Below are 17,594 nucleotides of genomic sequence, written 5' to 3'. Positions count from 1 at the left end.
AAAATTATTTTATTTATTACATATTTATATACTTTTAGTGAATTCTATCATTTAATAACAATCATTTAATAACAACAATATTTGTTGTTAAAAATGCATATAACATTCAAATTTGAAGCAATAAAATAATAATCTTTGCAACCGTACATTTATCGACGAAATAAAATTGGGCGGTGATACCCGACATTCATGTGAGCGGGGCTACCCGAAATCCAATTTCTTTGTAAATTTGTAATTACTCGAACAATTTTTCACATATAAACTTCTTTCTTCGAGCAAATTAAACTTAAAACTACATACTTTAATGCTGTATGTATAGAAAAAATTATTTTTTTCGTATTAAAATGAAGTTTAATCGACACATTCAACCAATTTTTCTTACTTTCATGAATTCTGTATTCAACATATTTTCAAAACTATTGTTTACCATGTTACTTGCTGCATAAATACTTGAAACTTTGAAAATAATCTTTTTTAATACAACAATTAATCTCCGATAGCCCATTGACTTGAAAAAATATTCTATACATATGAAATTGACTGTGGGCGGGGCTACCCGACTCTCCCCTAAATTTTTTTTTTTAATTTAATATCCCTATACTGAAAAAAAAGTTTCTGTAATTAATTTTTTTCCCACAGTCACATTCAAAAATAGAAAGAAATAAAAACTTTTCATCGAAATTTCATGTTTATTTCTGTAAAAAATTCTTTTTTGTCATAATTTTGAAATGTTAGTTGTTGAAATTCAAAGTTGATTTTGTAAAAAATCGACTGTGCAGAAACAATTTGCCAAAAATCGAAAAATTCGTCTTAAGACTATGCAGTTAGAAATTTTTTTTTTTTTTTTTTTTTTTTTTTAATGGGAAAAAAAGTCTTAATTGCTTTTTTCTTGAATGTTATGGATGCGCAGAATTAAAGCAGAATTAATTTTCTTGAATGTTATGGTTTTGGATGGCCAGAGTTAACGAAAAAAATCACCGAAATTTTTTATAATTAAAACACTAACCAAACATTAAAACTTTTAGACTCCTGGTACATTTTATATAGTCGCCATTTACCAGCATATTGAATTTCTTATCTGTAAATGCCGCCATTTTGGATTCAGAGACACGTGTCTTATTACATTATAAGTTATTTCGTTAAGAAATTTTCTTCAATATTTTTTATGAAAATTTAGAAGAAAAGTGATTTAGAAATATGTAATGCATATTTTTCACTACGATTGCTTTATAAATAGAACATTAATTAGTTCTTTCATTTTTTTTAAAATTCCTAATTTATTTTTTACTTTAATGAATTCCTTTTTTTTTCGTTTAATTAATATGCGAGTTTTTTGTAATTGACAACATGCACAAGCTACAAACACTCTTACTTTTTACTCTTAGCACTTTATTTTAATCCAACCGATTTTTTTTTAATTGGCGAAATTGTTGTTGGAAATCTCAATTATTGAGTGGAAATATTCTTATAAACAAACTCTAATTTAATGTGTCATATTTTATCATCGCGGATTTAATTAATTCACAATCATTTTTATTATTTATATATACTAGTAGTTTTCAATAATTAACATGTGTTTATTTTGTAGCATTCTCGCGAGCTTATTTACATACTTCGAACAAAATAGTACTGTTTAGTACTTCTAACACAATAGTAACTCGTTTCTTATACTATAATGAAAGTTGGAAAAATTATATCTCTGTTAGAAGGCTACTCAAAATGAGAAAAAGAAATTCTCATATATTGCTAAGTAGATATTGAATTCAGTGAAGAATGGTGGAATGAATGGAAGACCATTTTAATAACAATCAAATTTAATAATGATAGTGTTATATTGTTTTCGCTACCCAATAAGCCTTCCTTTCCAATCCAATGCCTGCCAAACCAAGTGATACATATTAATATTTATCATGCCTGCAGAGATGCCAACTGCTCCGGACACGCGAAAAAGAATTAAAAAAAACGGTAAATAACTACCAAGTAAATTTTGCAAATATTTGCCTATATTTGCTTGCTTTTTAAAAGGTATAGCATCACTTAAGTACTATAAAGTGGTAAATTATCTAAGCCTACGAATTATTTAGAAATTGTAGTGGATGAATATCTACTAAATTGAATTTATTAAACCAAGAATCACAATTGATAAACTGCCACTTTAAAATATATATTTGCTGTCCGGAGCAAGCTGGCATCTCTGTGCCTGATTATAACGCCCTCTGTTGGTCAGGCAAAAATTCAGAATAATAGAAAATACCCACTTTAATTTTTCTTATTCTAACAATCTGCTCCAATTGTGTGTGATTAGCAGTATTTTTAGTGGGCAGAACTGGAAAAGATTTAAGTTTTCGAACCGTTTCTCAAACTGATGGACAAAATTGGAAATTGAACAATATTCTCAAAGAAATTGTCTATAGCTAAAATTGTGATGCAAATGCGACACTGAAGTCTAACATGTAGGACCACCTTTAGCCCTCAAAACTGCAAGCACGCGCCGTAGCATTGATTCCACAAGGTGCTGTTAGATAGTCTGAGGTATCTGGTACCAAGCGCTCACCAACTGGTCCTGCAATTCCCTCACATTGCGAGGGGGTAGCGTGGCAGCACGAATTTGGTTTTCCAAGTAGGACCACAAATGCTTTATTGGATAAGGTCAGGTGAATTTGGGAGCCAAGACATGACTTGAAAGTCACTGGAATGTTCTTCGACGATTCGACCCTCATGACATGGTGCATTATTCTGTTGGTAAACACCATCCCCAGCAGGAAAAACTGTTGCCATGAATGGGTTAACCTGATGTGCAACTATGTTCAAGTAGCTTACAGACGTCTGGGATTGTTCTATGAGGATTATGGGTCCAAATGTGCCCCATGAAAACATTGTTCCTGGGCGATAAACCATGAAATCCTGGGAGAGCCCATTGTTATAGATGGAGGGTGGTCATAATGTAATGATTCTTCGGTATATATATATATATATATATATATATATATATATATATATATATATATATATATATATATACGTGTGTGTGGGGACGGCATGAGTGGTCGTCTTTGAAAAAATGAGGCACTTTTCTTAAACAAAAACATATATTGAAAAGAATACATTAATACGGACGATTAACAATCACGTAAATAACACCAAAACAAATAATAAATCCTTAATTGTTCTATTAGATCACTACTGTTCGTCTTTAAGTTCATTACTCCTCTTTGGAATCCATATGCGTCTTTTTCGGTTCGTTCCAAACCACGCACTGATCTTAGGGAAATTCCCATTGCTTCCTTGTCGTGCGCCCAGGGACCAGCTTCCAGCTTACATTGACTGGCGTGACTTCCAGCTTAAGGAGACTTCTAGCTTACAGATCTAAGAATTGAGATCAGCTTCCAGCTTTGTGTACAGGAACTGGTACCACACACGCGCATATATATGTGCAGATTTCTAAAACCTTTAACTTTTGATAATAAAAAAAAATTAATGGGCACACTATTTTTACACCTCTAGAATTGTTTGAAAATGTATAAAATATCAGAAAATAATCGTGAACATCGAAAATTTTGATGCCCTTATTATGTTAAATTCAATTAATTAATCCCGAGGTTACGGTCTGGACAACCTAGAGAATAGATCGAATTCTATTAATGATTCCTGAGATTCACCCATATATATATATATATATATATATATATATATATATATAATATAAGGGGGAAAAACCACAGTAGCCGCGCTATGGAAAGGTGGGGAAGATCTACTGCCGTTAACAAGGGAATCAGCATTCATATGAATAAAACAATATTCCAGGGCATAAAGATAAGCTGATGTGATTGGTGTCTAAATAATTTTCGCATCGTCAAAAAAAAAAAAAAAAAAAAAAAAAAAATCATTAAGACACGGTTCCCAGCAGATCACTGAAGTCTAGCATCACTGGCTGCGGTCAGTGTGCGGTTGGGTGACCCACTTGGATCAGTCTGCGTAGGGGCCGAGGGTGTGCGGTATTGGTCCTCGTTAAACTGTGCTACCGCAAAGTGCTCGACTTCGCGCGCAGATCGTTGGGCTACCGAAGCGGAGGTGCCATCCCCTCTGCAGAGGATCAAAATTGTGATGGCATGTCTTCGGATCATCCTCAGGGATGTTTCCCAGACCTTCGCCAATAGCCCATTGTGCAGGTTTAGTGCGACGTAAATCAACAACAACAACAACAACATCGTAAAAAATGAATTTAAGTTGCTTAAAATAAAGTATTATTTCCGTTTCTTATTCATTTGAAACACCATTTTTTTATTTAAGTGCGGTCATCATATTTGTTTGGAAGTATCAAAAATTTCATTTTAAAATGTTATTTCACCTCCAAAAAAATTTTAATCTAATATTTAAAACATCAAGAAAATAAAATAAAAGTTGCTTTTTAGAACATTTAATTAAATTTGCTGGTATGGAATCTGTTATTTTAATAACTGCATTTAAAATTTTTTTACTATGTCTTTTGTTATTGTTAAAAATAATAAAACATAACTTAGTTCTTTGTCTTAAGTAAGTAAACGAATTTTTATTGGGTGACGCGGCGAAGAACATTTTAAGGGTACGTTTGACCAGAAGTAGGTTTTATCGCACCATTTTTAGGAACAGTTTTTGTGTAATTAAAATGTTCGATCCATATATAAAAAAAATAGTGCGTGGAGTCCTTTCGCGCGGAGGAAGTTGAACTTCGCAACCTGCGACTTTAATTGTAGAAGAATCAGCAGTCGTAGAAGGATCACTAGTTCTATTCAACGACTCTTTTTCCTGCTCCCCTCGCTTTCGTGCTCTGTAATCACGGTAATATTGTGCATTTTTCCCTCGTGGACCTCTTGAACTAGTGGAAGTGCTTGTGGTTGCCTCATTGTCTCGCCATGGAAAATATATTTGTATTAATAATGTATGTGAATGCGTCATAATGTAATTTCAGAAGAGAAAACCTACCAATTAATTGATATTCACAAGAGACGTACCTTGACGTAACCTTATAAATCCGTCGCATTGTCCGTGGACAATGTTTTCACTCATTTTTTACAATTGTTATCCACTAAATTTGAAAATAAAAAATACTACCCTATTAAATTGTATGTGTATCAAATCAAACTAAAAAAATATTTATAGAAAAACAATACTTTTTTGACTTTTATTATTTTTATGCTAGTGAGAACCCAAAACAATAAGGAAATGAATGAGGGAAAACTGGATCCTACCACGTGATTTCCCGGCCAATAAAATTGTAGCGTTAAACGTTTAACGCAACCTTGTTGGAAGACGCATAAGAAGTATAACTTCAATTAGTTTTTTTTTCTAGGAAAGCTAATTTAATATTTTGAATCGGAATATGTTTCCCGAAGTTGTAGGCATATTTTAAGAAATTTTCTATGTTGTAACTCTCTATTACTTTTCTTAAATCTCACAGAAGTCTTAAAATTATATACGCCTGCAGTGTACTAATTAAAACTTTGGTATTTTGTGAACTGAGGTCACCTTCACTTGTTCCAAGACATAAATAAAAACTTGATACACTCTAAGATTAAATAAATAAAGACTTGAATAAGTAATGTAAGAAATTCAAGACTGTGAATAGACTGCAAATTATGAAGCTATCAGCTGCGACTTTAAAAATAGTTCTTTTCAAAACTTAGATGAGTTAAATTGTGTGATGTGTATAATCTAACTTTCTCAAGTGAATTCCATCATTAGAATTCAAACCTAAGTTTTGCTGTCGTAATTATTTTTCTGTGTTTTTTTTAAATTTCATTTAATATTACAAAACATTTTAAGATTAGAACTTATTTTTATTTATTGCAAAACTACATATACTTGTAAGCTAACCAGTTTTTTATTTTAATTTCTTTAGTTTCATTGTAAACATTATTCCGGGGTAACTGAAAAAAGGAACTATTTTAGATCTGACTTAAATGAATAATACAGTTTGTAAAGTAATAATTTATTGATGAGTCACTAAGAATTCCATCATTAGAATTCAAACCTAAGTTTTGCTGTCGTAATTATTTTTCTGTGTTTTTTTTTTAATTTCATTTAATATTACAAAACATTTTAAGATTAGAATTTATTTTTATTTTTTGCAAAACTACATATACTTGTAAGCTAACCAGTTTTTTTATTTTAATTTCTTTAGTTTCATTGTAAACATTATTCCGGGGTAACTGTGAAAAAAGGAACTATTTTAGATCTGACTTAAATGAATAATACAGTTTGTAAAGTAATAATTTATTGATGAATCACTCTTCCAATGAAAAGAGGACTACAGTTGGTGTCAAAAATTTAAGCACACAGTGAAATTCGATAATACTATGCGATTCTAAATATATGACGTAATAAAGAAAAATTCGTAAATTTTAACTGAAATTACTATATGTTATGAAGAAATGTTCGTTACTTAAAGCTGATTTTGGCATTTAATATTGTCATTTTTAAAAAACTTTGTTTAAAATGACTGTCTAAAAATTTAAGCACTTAATAAATTTCTTATTAAATACGAGATTGTTTGCATGAGGTAAAGCATTTTCTGCTGCAGGCAGATTTCTCATGGCAGACAGTATATTTCCATAATCATAAGAGCTTTGACACTCACAATTTCAAAAGCTGAAGAATTCGCAAAAAACTAAATTTTGCACAAAATCCACAAAAAAGAGTGTTTCTGAAATTTCTAGCAATTTTAATTACATCAAAGCAAGGTATTTATATGGAATGGAAAAGAAAGATTTTTGCCTGAAAATAGAGATGTGGACGAAGCAAATTTGGATATTAGTATCGAGGGAAAATGTGCCATTTCGCCAAATACACTGCCTACTAATGGTGCCTAAGGACACCATTTGTTGGCATTTAAAAAAAATTCGCCGCAAGCAGGGTCTTGAACCACATCATAAACTTCTTTAAATAAACTGGACAAAAATCGCATGTCGTAGGGCAACGAATGGGTATTTGTATAATGGTGATAGCAGTGATGAGAAAAAAAATTGGAGCTTAAAGGGTTAAATGCTGCTGACAGTTGGAACTCATTTCGGCATGACCTTTAAAAACTTTTATTTTCTTTCAATCAGGCAATAAGGAAGCAAAATCTCTAATGGTCTGGAAGGCATTTGGATGGAATGGGCAGGCATCAATACTTTTCCTTAGGGAGACAAATATTTGAAACGTACCAAGATAGACTGAGGAAACATATGCTCTATTTTCACGATCTCTCTTGAGGAACTGAATGCTCCGATACCATACTTCATGTTTGACAAAAATTTGCTTTCTCAACAAAATTTTCAGGTAATAGAGTAGCTTACCCTGAGACCGGACCTATATCGAACTGAGAACGTTACGTGAATTTTAACCCACCAAGTTTACAGAAACGGTGAACAATACAGCACAGCTGAAGAACTCCACGACACTGTTTCCTTGGGAAAATTTGCCACAGGCACGCCTATGGTAATATATGGTAACCTATAGCAAGTATAGAAACTTGTATAGCAAGATACCGTAAGCCTATGGAAATCATAGAAATTCATATGGCAAGACACCATAAGTCTATGGTAGCCATAGAATTTGTATGGTATTATATGGTACGGTAGAACACCATAGCTTTATGGTACGATTAAAGGGAAGTACCAAAGGTATGTGACACACTATACTTATGTGTCGCGTCATTCGTATGGAAGGGTGTACATGGTTGTTCAAGGAAGCAGACGTGTTTTGCTGCAACTCCAAGGATCCAAACCAATTTTTCGTTAACTAAACAAATCCATCAAAAATAGTAAGCACACCGGACAAAAAATTAGTCAGCCTTAGAGAAGTCTTGAAAAACATCATTTAATGACTTGTGAAACCGCCTCTAGATTACCGCCTGAATTCGGTTAGGTGTGAGTCCACAAGGTTTGCGGGCAAATCGAATCCAGTTTAAGATCCGCCAAGAAATCCGCCAAACTGCAAGTATTCTGATTTCGGCGTTCTACCCGTTGTTCCTACATATCCCACAAATTTTCATTGGGGTTCAGGTCAGGTGGTGTTGCTGTCCAGTCGAGATATAATTGAGTGTCTGAGTTAGGGGTGCACAACCTACGGCCCGCGGGCGAAATGCGGCCCATCGACTACTGAAGTGCGGCCCGCGAAAGCTTCTAAACACAGTGAATTTTTTTTTAAAAAATGGTAATTTTTAATCGCACTTTTAAGTCATCACGTTTTGACACAATCAATTTTAACAGATTCTTTAGTAAATGTACGTTTAACGCGCTTCCTTTAAGCCAATTTTATCGTAAATATAAATCATTTTTTAAACAGTTATTTCCGCTTTTCTACGAGATTTCGAAAATCCCGAATTTTTATTACGACGCGAGTTTCAGATCGCAAATTTAAATAATCACTTTTTGTGCACTTTATTTGTGACGATTTCATCTTAAATCTAAATGATTTTTTATCTTTTTTTCGCAATTCTTTCTTTTTTTTCAACAATTTTTTTCGTCAGTTATTGCTATGCTTTCCCACGTATTATAAAAAATTCCAATTATTCTATTACGACATGCAAATTTCAAATCATGCACTTGACACGCTTTATTCGTGCTGAGTTCAGCATAAATATATTTTCCCAAAATTATTTCTATACTTTTCCACATGATTTTGACGATCCCGTTATTTAACTATGATGTTATCACAACACGTTATTATTACACAATATGTTATCACAACACGTTAGTGATTATTTAATCGCGCAATCAAATAATCACTTTTTGATACGGTATTTCGGTACAGTTTTCAAATATTTCACAGTAGGTCAAATATTTCTTTTCTTCAATGTTTATTTATTTTGATAAATCTATTGTTCATATAATAAAAATAGAAGTTTTTTTTTGTAAAAAAAATTATATATATAAGTTTTTTTATTTTTGAATGTATTCTAATAATGGAACACTACTAAGTTATTGATATTACTAAGTTTATTGATAAAAAAAATGTAATACTAATGTTTAAATAGACATTACTACATTTGTCATTAACATTTCTAAATATATGTGCGGCCCTTCTTTAGCCAACCTGCTGTGCAAGTGGCCCTTCACTCAAAAAGGTTGTGCACCCCTAGTCTGAGTGTTCATAAAACCAGTCATATATTCTTCCAGCCCGATGAATTTTGCTGTTGTTATCTTGATATTATCTTGATAGGGTTATCGGCAGCATACACTTCATGGAGGCAACACCTGATCATTCAGAATGTTCAAATAAACACGTTGGTTCATGTTACTGGTCACCTCAGAGCCGGAGAGCAATCCATAATAAGAAAAAAAATATGTCAGACCCACCTCCGGCTGGAACCTGACACTGTCAGGATGAAATGCTTCATCCTTGTGGCCATTCTGGTGGCCAAGGCTTCATCTAGTCTTCGGTGCACTCGACCACGTACGTCATTGGAATAAAGGCAAAAAGAAAACCAACTTTCCGCGTCCGGTGACGTTAGCTCCATACTAGCCCACCGACGTCGCGCTGCTTTATGTGCCTGTGTGAGCAATGGCTTCTTGCAAAATGTTTGACTTCGAGTGTTCATTGCATGCAGCTCCTGTCGCAATGTTCTCTTACTAACAGGTTGGAATGGACCTTTATTCACTAACTGAAGCAATTCCTATCGAGTTTGGGCGACTTATCAATTTCGATTGACAAGTCGCCAAACTTAGTCGTTGGACTAATAATTACAACAGGGAGAACAAATTAAAAAGTGATTACATTAATTTCAAGATAAAAATAAAAAATAGAAAAAACGTGTTTAAAAAAATTTTGCAGATCACTGTGACACCAGCTTTCCAAATTTTAACTTAGTAGTTGCATTTCAGCGGACAGTAAATCGACCATCATGTTTTTTTTTCTTATAAGTTTAGCAGAAATTTTCGTACTAATGACCTATTAAATTATATGTGTATCAAAACAAACTAAAAAAATATTTATAGGAAAACCATACTTTTATTATTTTTATGCTAGTGAGAACCAAAACAATATGGAAATGAATGAGGGAAAACTGGATCCTACCACGTGATTTCCCGGCCAATAAAAATGTAGCGTTAAACATTTAACGCAACCTTGTTGGAAGTCGCATAAGAAGTATAACTTCAAAAAAAAAAAAGTACACGCTGTATTAAGTTCATAAAAAATGTGGCTCTTTTGGAATGCCAAATTTCAGCAACTCTGTATATTCATTTCCGAGACCGGTAGAGCGGCCCGATGGTATTTTGTCCATAAAGTTAAACGGTTAATAATTCTTAATAAATTATCGAATAATAATTTTGTATATTTCACTGTAATACCTGTATACTGTTTAACACACCTTAGTAATTTTCTAAGGTGTGTAAACCTAGCAATTTTATATTCCTTAATAAGTTTTTGTGCACCAAAACAAAATGTTACGTTAAGTTCAGCACCCAAACAGCTGTGCCTTTACAATTTTTTTAAAAATAGAGTGAGAATAAGTAAATAAATGAAATGGCTGAAGTTACATGCTTAGGCAAAATAGATACCGAGTTTAGTAACCTTATCTACTTTTAGTCAAAACACAATTTTTCACATCTGTTCCTGTTACTACTTTGCTGGTAGTAAAGGAGTACTGTTCCTGTTACTACTACTGACTGATACTAAAAAATAGTGTTCCTGTCACTAAAGGAGAATTCTATCTTCATAAAATCGTGTTATTTAGCATTACTGTAAAAATCAAATAAATAATTTCTTAATTTCTCCAATACTTACAAAAGATGAAAATGAAACTGATCTGATCTCATAAAGAACATGTCCAAATGTACGATTTTTTGGAGAATACATTGAATAAAGAAGAGACACATAATTGTTAGTGTTACATGCAGATAAATTAAACATTCATTTGTAAATACCGTTAAAATAATTATCCATTTTAACAAGCGACTAGGGACAGGACGATTCCATAATACAAGCGGACTTAGAAAATTTAGAAAGGGGAAAATGAGCTCGATATCGGGAAAACGTTGCTGGTGAGAGCTTTAGCTTAGCAAAATATCGCCTTATTTTAGAGCCAACATTGGAAGTCAAATTTTGGCGGGATTTTCTGAAACAAAACAAAAACTTAACTAGGGTCATCAAAAAAGAAAGAACTGATTATTAGGCTTTACAGAGAAGACAGTCAGATTTGATTTTTTTTTAATCTTCAAATAACGTTTTTGATGCAGAGAGGTACGTACCTCAGTACTGTTGACAATTATCGGTCGCTGTTCCAGCAATTCTGTACATGTTGGAGGAGCGTGAGGGGGGGGGGGAGATCGTGAGAAGAATTCCGTGTATAAACCGGTCAGTGGCACTTGACCTTAAAAAAACATCAGTGTAGGGTATGCCGGGCAAATATATACAGGGCAATGGCACTTGACCTTAAAAAAACATCAGTGTAGGGTATACCGGGCAAATGTATACCGGGCAGTGGCACTTAACTAGACCTTGTATATATTTCAGACATTTACCAAAAGTCTAGTCAACTAGACCTAGTGTCATGTCTCCATGTTGCGATGGCGCTGTCAGCAAATGTAGATGTTGTAAATAAAGATCGAGAGTTCGCACGTAGCGGCTGGAAAGAAGAGACGTTCTTTTTGTTGGTCTAATTATTTATTTGGACAGTATGATATCACACCTAGTATAAGTGCCACTGCCCGGTATACACTGATATTTTTTTAAGGTCAAGTACCATTGCCCGGTATAATTCTCACATTTCATACTTTGCCTAAAAACATCCAGTATTCTACACAATGCCGGCAACATACATATATTAAGATCTAACTAACTTTAAAGTAAAAAAAAAATTTAAAAACAAAAGCAAAACAGATAACAATAATAAAGACAAAGACATAACGAAAAAATTCAACAAATAACATATTTTATACGAGTTCGAAAATGACAGCAAACGTCGCAAAAAATAAACATCAAAACAAATGCGAACGGTGACGGTAAACCTTTGAAATTTAACCAATACGCCAAGGAAGCGAACAAAAAAAAACCCCAATATTCTCAGTGTAATTTCCCTCTTTCCCTATTTTCACTCTAAGTTTTTCTCTCTCTCTAAGTTTTTAGCATCATGGAATCGTCCTTCCCCTAGTCGCTTGTTCCATTTTATGCTTATGGCAGCCTATTACAATCTTCGTTATTATTTATATTAAATTGGGGACTTCCAAATCGAGAAGATGATCACTAATACGCGGCCTAAGACCTTGGCTCCAGCTTATCAAAATAAACAAGATGGCATGTTAAAATTGATCTAAGTTAATAGAATATTAATTAACGTGAAGTTAATTAAATACAAAACCGTTTCACACATCGAATTTGTTAAAATATAATCTTTTCTTGTCTACGTGCTTTACTTAACTTAGATTTATTATTTTTAATGTATTTTGTTGCAACCTTGATTATTTTTGTTTTGTACATTTGGCAACGTGGATCATAATTAATCTATTTATGTTCTACATCGTGTTGAGTAAGGAATGAGTAGTGAAATAATTTAAATATTTGTGAATGAATATGTCCCTTGAAAGAAAATTGATACTTATGCCTCTATCGCACGAGAGAAAAATATGTGCAACTGCAAGTGTAACTGCAAGTGTAAGTGCAACTGTAAGTGAAATTCCTCCGTTCGGAGTTGCCGAAAGGGTTGCTTAATTGCCTGAACGGTTGCATGAAATTGGGTTACCATATTTTGTCATTTATCTTTACTTTTGGCTCATATTTAATTTTATCATATGATTCTATTATATCATAGTTTCTCAACGATGTTCGTAAAGATGTTGTAGAATATTGATTGATTTTGATTTAATTTTTTACATTTGTATTTGTGTTAAGTCTTTTCTTCAGCAGCAAATTAAAATTCTGAAAACTTTATTTCCCCATTAGTGAAGTAGCATAGTATAAAAAGGATTATGATTGCTACCTCATAATATGAGATAATATTAAGATATCATTGAATTTCATGCTGCGTCCCTAAAAAGATAAGGGGGTGAAAGGGGGATGGACTTAAATACTATCTAGAATTTTGACGATTTTTTTACTTTGATTTGAGTGACTAATGTATAAAACATGGTGCGTAGCATTTTTAAAAAGTGCTTTTTAAGTGAAGTAGCACAGTATAAAAAGGATTATGATTTCTGCCTCATAATATAAAATGATATTAAGATATCAATGAATTTCATGTTGTGTCCCTAAAAGGATAAGGGGGTGAAAGGGGATGGACTTAAATACTATCTAGAATTTTGACGATTTTTTTTATCTTGATTTGAGTGACTAAGGTATAAAACATGGTGCGTAGCGTTTTTAAAAAGTGCTTAAAGGTGCTTATTTTTGATTTTCATTTTTTTAAGGCCCTTAAAGGTGCTTTTCTTAATAAGTGTTTTTAAAAAGTGCCTTATTTTCTTTTTTCGAAAATGAGATTTATTAAAGGGAATGTCGATTTTCGCCACATATTATGTAAAAACGTACTTTTCACATTTTTCTATTTCACGTTTTCAGAATTCATTCGTCCCGCACTGGACTGATCGTCCCAGCAGACACGGTTCCCAGCAGATCATCGAAGTCAAGCATCACTGGCTATGGTCAGTGTGCGGGTGGGTGACCACTTGGATCAGTCTGCGTAGGGACCGAGGGTGTGCGGTATGGGTCCTCGTTAAACTGTGCTACCGCAAAGTGCTCAACTTCGCTCGCAGGTCGTCGGGCTACTGAGGCGGGGGTGCCATCCCCTCCGCAGAGGATCAAAATTGTGATGGCATGTCTTCGGATCATCCTCCGGGATGTTTCCCAGACAGTCGCCAATAGCCCATTGTGCAGCTCTAGTGCGACGTAAATTAACAACAACAGCAGAATTCATTCAACCATGATCAATTTCAGCGTACCGTCAGTCCATAGCGTATGAAAGCGCCAATCATTTTACAAGTTTGGTGAAATACTTGCGAGTCCGCATGTGCGTCTAGTGAGCTGGGTTCGGTGAGATTCTTGCTCTCTCATGCTGTATTTTGTAAGATATTCTCAATTTCAGGCTTTATTTTCCACCCTCTGAAATCGAACCAGAAAATCTCTTGATCATTTTTTAATGGCTAATATAATCAAGAAAACAGTTCTTTGTCAAATTCTAGTTATTTTATCATGATCATGTAAAGTCTGAGAATTATTTTGCATTTTGTCAATTTACCTAGAGCTTTAAAATATTTTTTGAGTGCCTAAAATGTTCTTAAAAGTTGCTCATTTTTTGTTGAAAGATTTGGCTCCGCACCCTGTAAAAGCATAGTTTATTTATATATATTTACTATGTAACATGCTAGCTAGGCAAGTGCGGTATCATTATCTATGTAAACACTAAATCGAATGAGAATAAAAACAAGCTGTCTGATTTAATAGTTTAACAATTCGAAAATTTATAAAAAGTTTCATGTGTAGAAAGGACAATTTTATGACTTATACCACTTTATGCAACTGACATTGCTATCTAATCAAGTAAGGCATTTCTTCAAATTTATTTTTTAAGCTTAATTCAAAAATATAGTCCTTTGAAATAATTCTGTAGAAGAAATGATGGTTTAATGTATGAAATATAAAATTTTTGAATTACCTTTCACTCATAAAATATTTATAACATCAAAACTATTAGATCTATCAAATCAATTCTATTTTTTAAATTGAGTCTAAAAAATACATAATAAATAATGTCAGACTTGTCTATACTACAATGTCTCAGAATTTTATTTTCATCAAATTAATTTACATTACATGAAGGGATCATCAATTTTATTCATTTACACATTGCATATCAGGAATATCACTTTTATGAAAATTATTTTTTCCACTTTCTTAGTAAAATTGCTTTTTAAATATAAGAGGATTTTCAATGTCATACTTACATTTTATTATTGTAAAATTGAAAACATTCATTATTGGTATAAGATAATTTAATTAAAAATTGTAGGATTTATTTTGGGACAAATTTATTGTAATATACAGTATATAGATTAAAATTTATTAATAACTAAGAAAAAAACAATATTTTATTAAGAACATACTTTTTATGTATCATATTATTTTGTTATAGCCTTTTACGTGTTTTGTTTTGCATTTTAAATAATACAAGAATCAATTTAAAAAATAAAACATTTATTGTCAAGTGAAACATTTAGAACATTATTCATTTTTATTTCTTATTTTTTAATTTCTTCCATAAAAACAGTATTACATCTCTTTCCTTCTTTACCAGATAAACCTTACAGGATTATACGAAATATCTGAAATAAAAGAAAGAAATCACTTTCATGATAAAATTTTACCAACACATTATTAGAATAAGGAAGATTAAATGCCATTAATTTGAAATCATTTAAGTCCTTAGGTATCCCTTTTGAACTTATTTTAAGTTTGACAGATATTTTGATTATAGTTCTAAGATTATTCTATACACTAATGAAAGATGGCAGGTGTGTTTAGTTTTGTAGTTCTTATGTTTGGATTGAAATTTGTTTCAAGAAAAATAAATTGTATTTATAAACGAAGACTCTTAAAAATGTAAGTATATTGAAAAATTAGTAAGGTACACTTACATACTTACTGTCATTATAGAAAAGCTAAGTATCAAGAGATAAATGTGAAGTATAAATAAAAAGTAAAGTATCATTAGTTAACTTTGAATAATTATAAACAAAATATTATGCAAATCATCATACACACAAAAAAAAAAAAAAATAGAAGGGATGAATGTAGAAACAGACAAGGAGATTGGGAATTTGCATTTTTAATAATTACTTTTTATATATAATATACTACCTTTCTTGTAATACTTTTCAATAATTACTGGAAAATGGGGTAACTTTGTGAGAAACAAGGTAAATATTTACCACACATATTTTCTAACTTGTTTTAAATGAAATTTTCAAAAATTAAAAGAATTCTTAGGGAAGAATAAAATAATTATTTCACTAATAATTATAAAATTTTCAAATAATCGGACACATGCTTTTACAATCAACAGAAACAAAGATTAAAATTTAAAAATAAAGAAATATAATCATTATTATATTTTATGTTATAATACTGAAACAAAGTTTGGCGAGTTGCTTGGCGAATATTTCAAAGTAAAGCTTTTCGCCAGTACAATTCTTTACATATATAAAAATAGAAATTATTTCTATTTAAAGTAATTAAAACTTTGATCGGAACAAATTATAATAAGTTTTAATTTTATTATCTTAAAATAAATAAATATTTTAAAAGAAAATTTATCGCAAAAATAATGTACTATACTCACCGATACTAAAATCGTGTGCAGGTTCCTGTTATGGTAGTACATCAACTGCATTGAGATGGTCATCTCATAGTGCGAAAGTATTTTTAATGCTTTCATTTTAAAGGAAATGTTATTATTAAACTAAAAACTTGTTCCGTCTCATCTATAAAAAAATTTCATCCGATCATCCTCTTTCTAACGTCGCCGCCATTTTTATTTACATTTGTATATGTCATCACATAAAATTGAAACGTCATAAAAAGCAAACGATCTGATTGGTTCAAGAAAAAAATTGCCTGAACGGTTGCAGATATTTCGTGCAACCGTAATTTCTATATCACACGAGCAATTTTTGGAGAAATTTCACTTACAGTTGCACTTACACTTGCTGTTACACTTGCAGTTGCACATATTTTCTCTCGTGTGATATAGCCATTAGGTACATTTTATTTACATCTCACTAGAGCGACACATCAGTTATTGGCGTTGGTCTGAGAAACAACCCTGAGGATGATCCATAGACATGCTATCACAATTTTTATTCCTTGCAGTGGGAATATTCTGAGGCTGCTTTCCCAATTTACACGCTAAGGCTTAGAAGGTTAAGGAAACTTTCTTTAGATCTCTGTACCTTGCTCAGTGACCGACCACGTGACTTATGAAATAGAATGGAAAGAGCAGCTGCAAACCTAAACAAATACCGTGTTTCAGCAGCCAATCAGGATTGATATACACACGTGCATCACTTGCGGGTATCCAATTGATGATTTATGTCGAATGGGAAAGCTTTAAATCATAAAGCAGCATTTACATTTTTTTTTAATAATAACTAGAGATATGTAGTGTAAAACCGATAAATTTCACAGGACTACGGGACAAATAAAACAACAATCCTAATTCCAAAATATTGTTTAGTTTCAAGTATTGTAAAATTTTTTAAGTGTTTGATAAAAATTCAAATGCGCTATCGATTAAAAAATTCTTTCTAAAAGCAAAAAAAAATTAAACCCTTTTAAAAACAAATAAGGTTAATAGGCGTATAAATTAATTTATTCGAAATCTTGTTTTGCTTTGCTTAATTACTTTTACTTTTTGATGATACTTTTTTCTCTTAACACGAGGAATATTTGAAATCCGATTCCTGTTTTTGAAGTTCCTGCTTTTAAAAACAAATAATGCTAATAGGTGTATAAAGTAATTTATTCGAAATCTTGTTTTGCTTTGCTTAATTACTTTTACTTTTTGATGATACTTTTTTCTCTTAACACGAGGAATATTAGAAGTCCAATTCCTGTTTTTGAAGTAATCGCGCCACAAAAAAAAT

At 32.0% G+C, this 17,594-nt stretch overlaps 1 protein-coding gene across 2 annotated transcripts in view; it reads left to right on the top strand.

Moving 5' to 3' along the window:
* The window catches only part of LOC107443515 (uncharacterized), a 244,531-nt gene that overhangs the window by 119,197 nt on the left and 107,740 nt on the right, over positions 1-17,594 (top strand). The window lies entirely within an intron of this gene.

This window comes from Parasteatoda tepidariorum, chromosome 3, assembly GCF_982258835.1.
Source record: "Parasteatoda tepidariorum strain Cologne lab strain chromosome 3, Ptep-v5.0, whole genome shotgun sequence".
NCBI lineage: Eukaryota > Metazoa > Arthropoda > Arachnida > Araneae > Theridiidae > Parasteatoda > Parasteatoda tepidariorum.
This window is presented reverse-complemented; position numbering and strand designations above follow the sequence as displayed.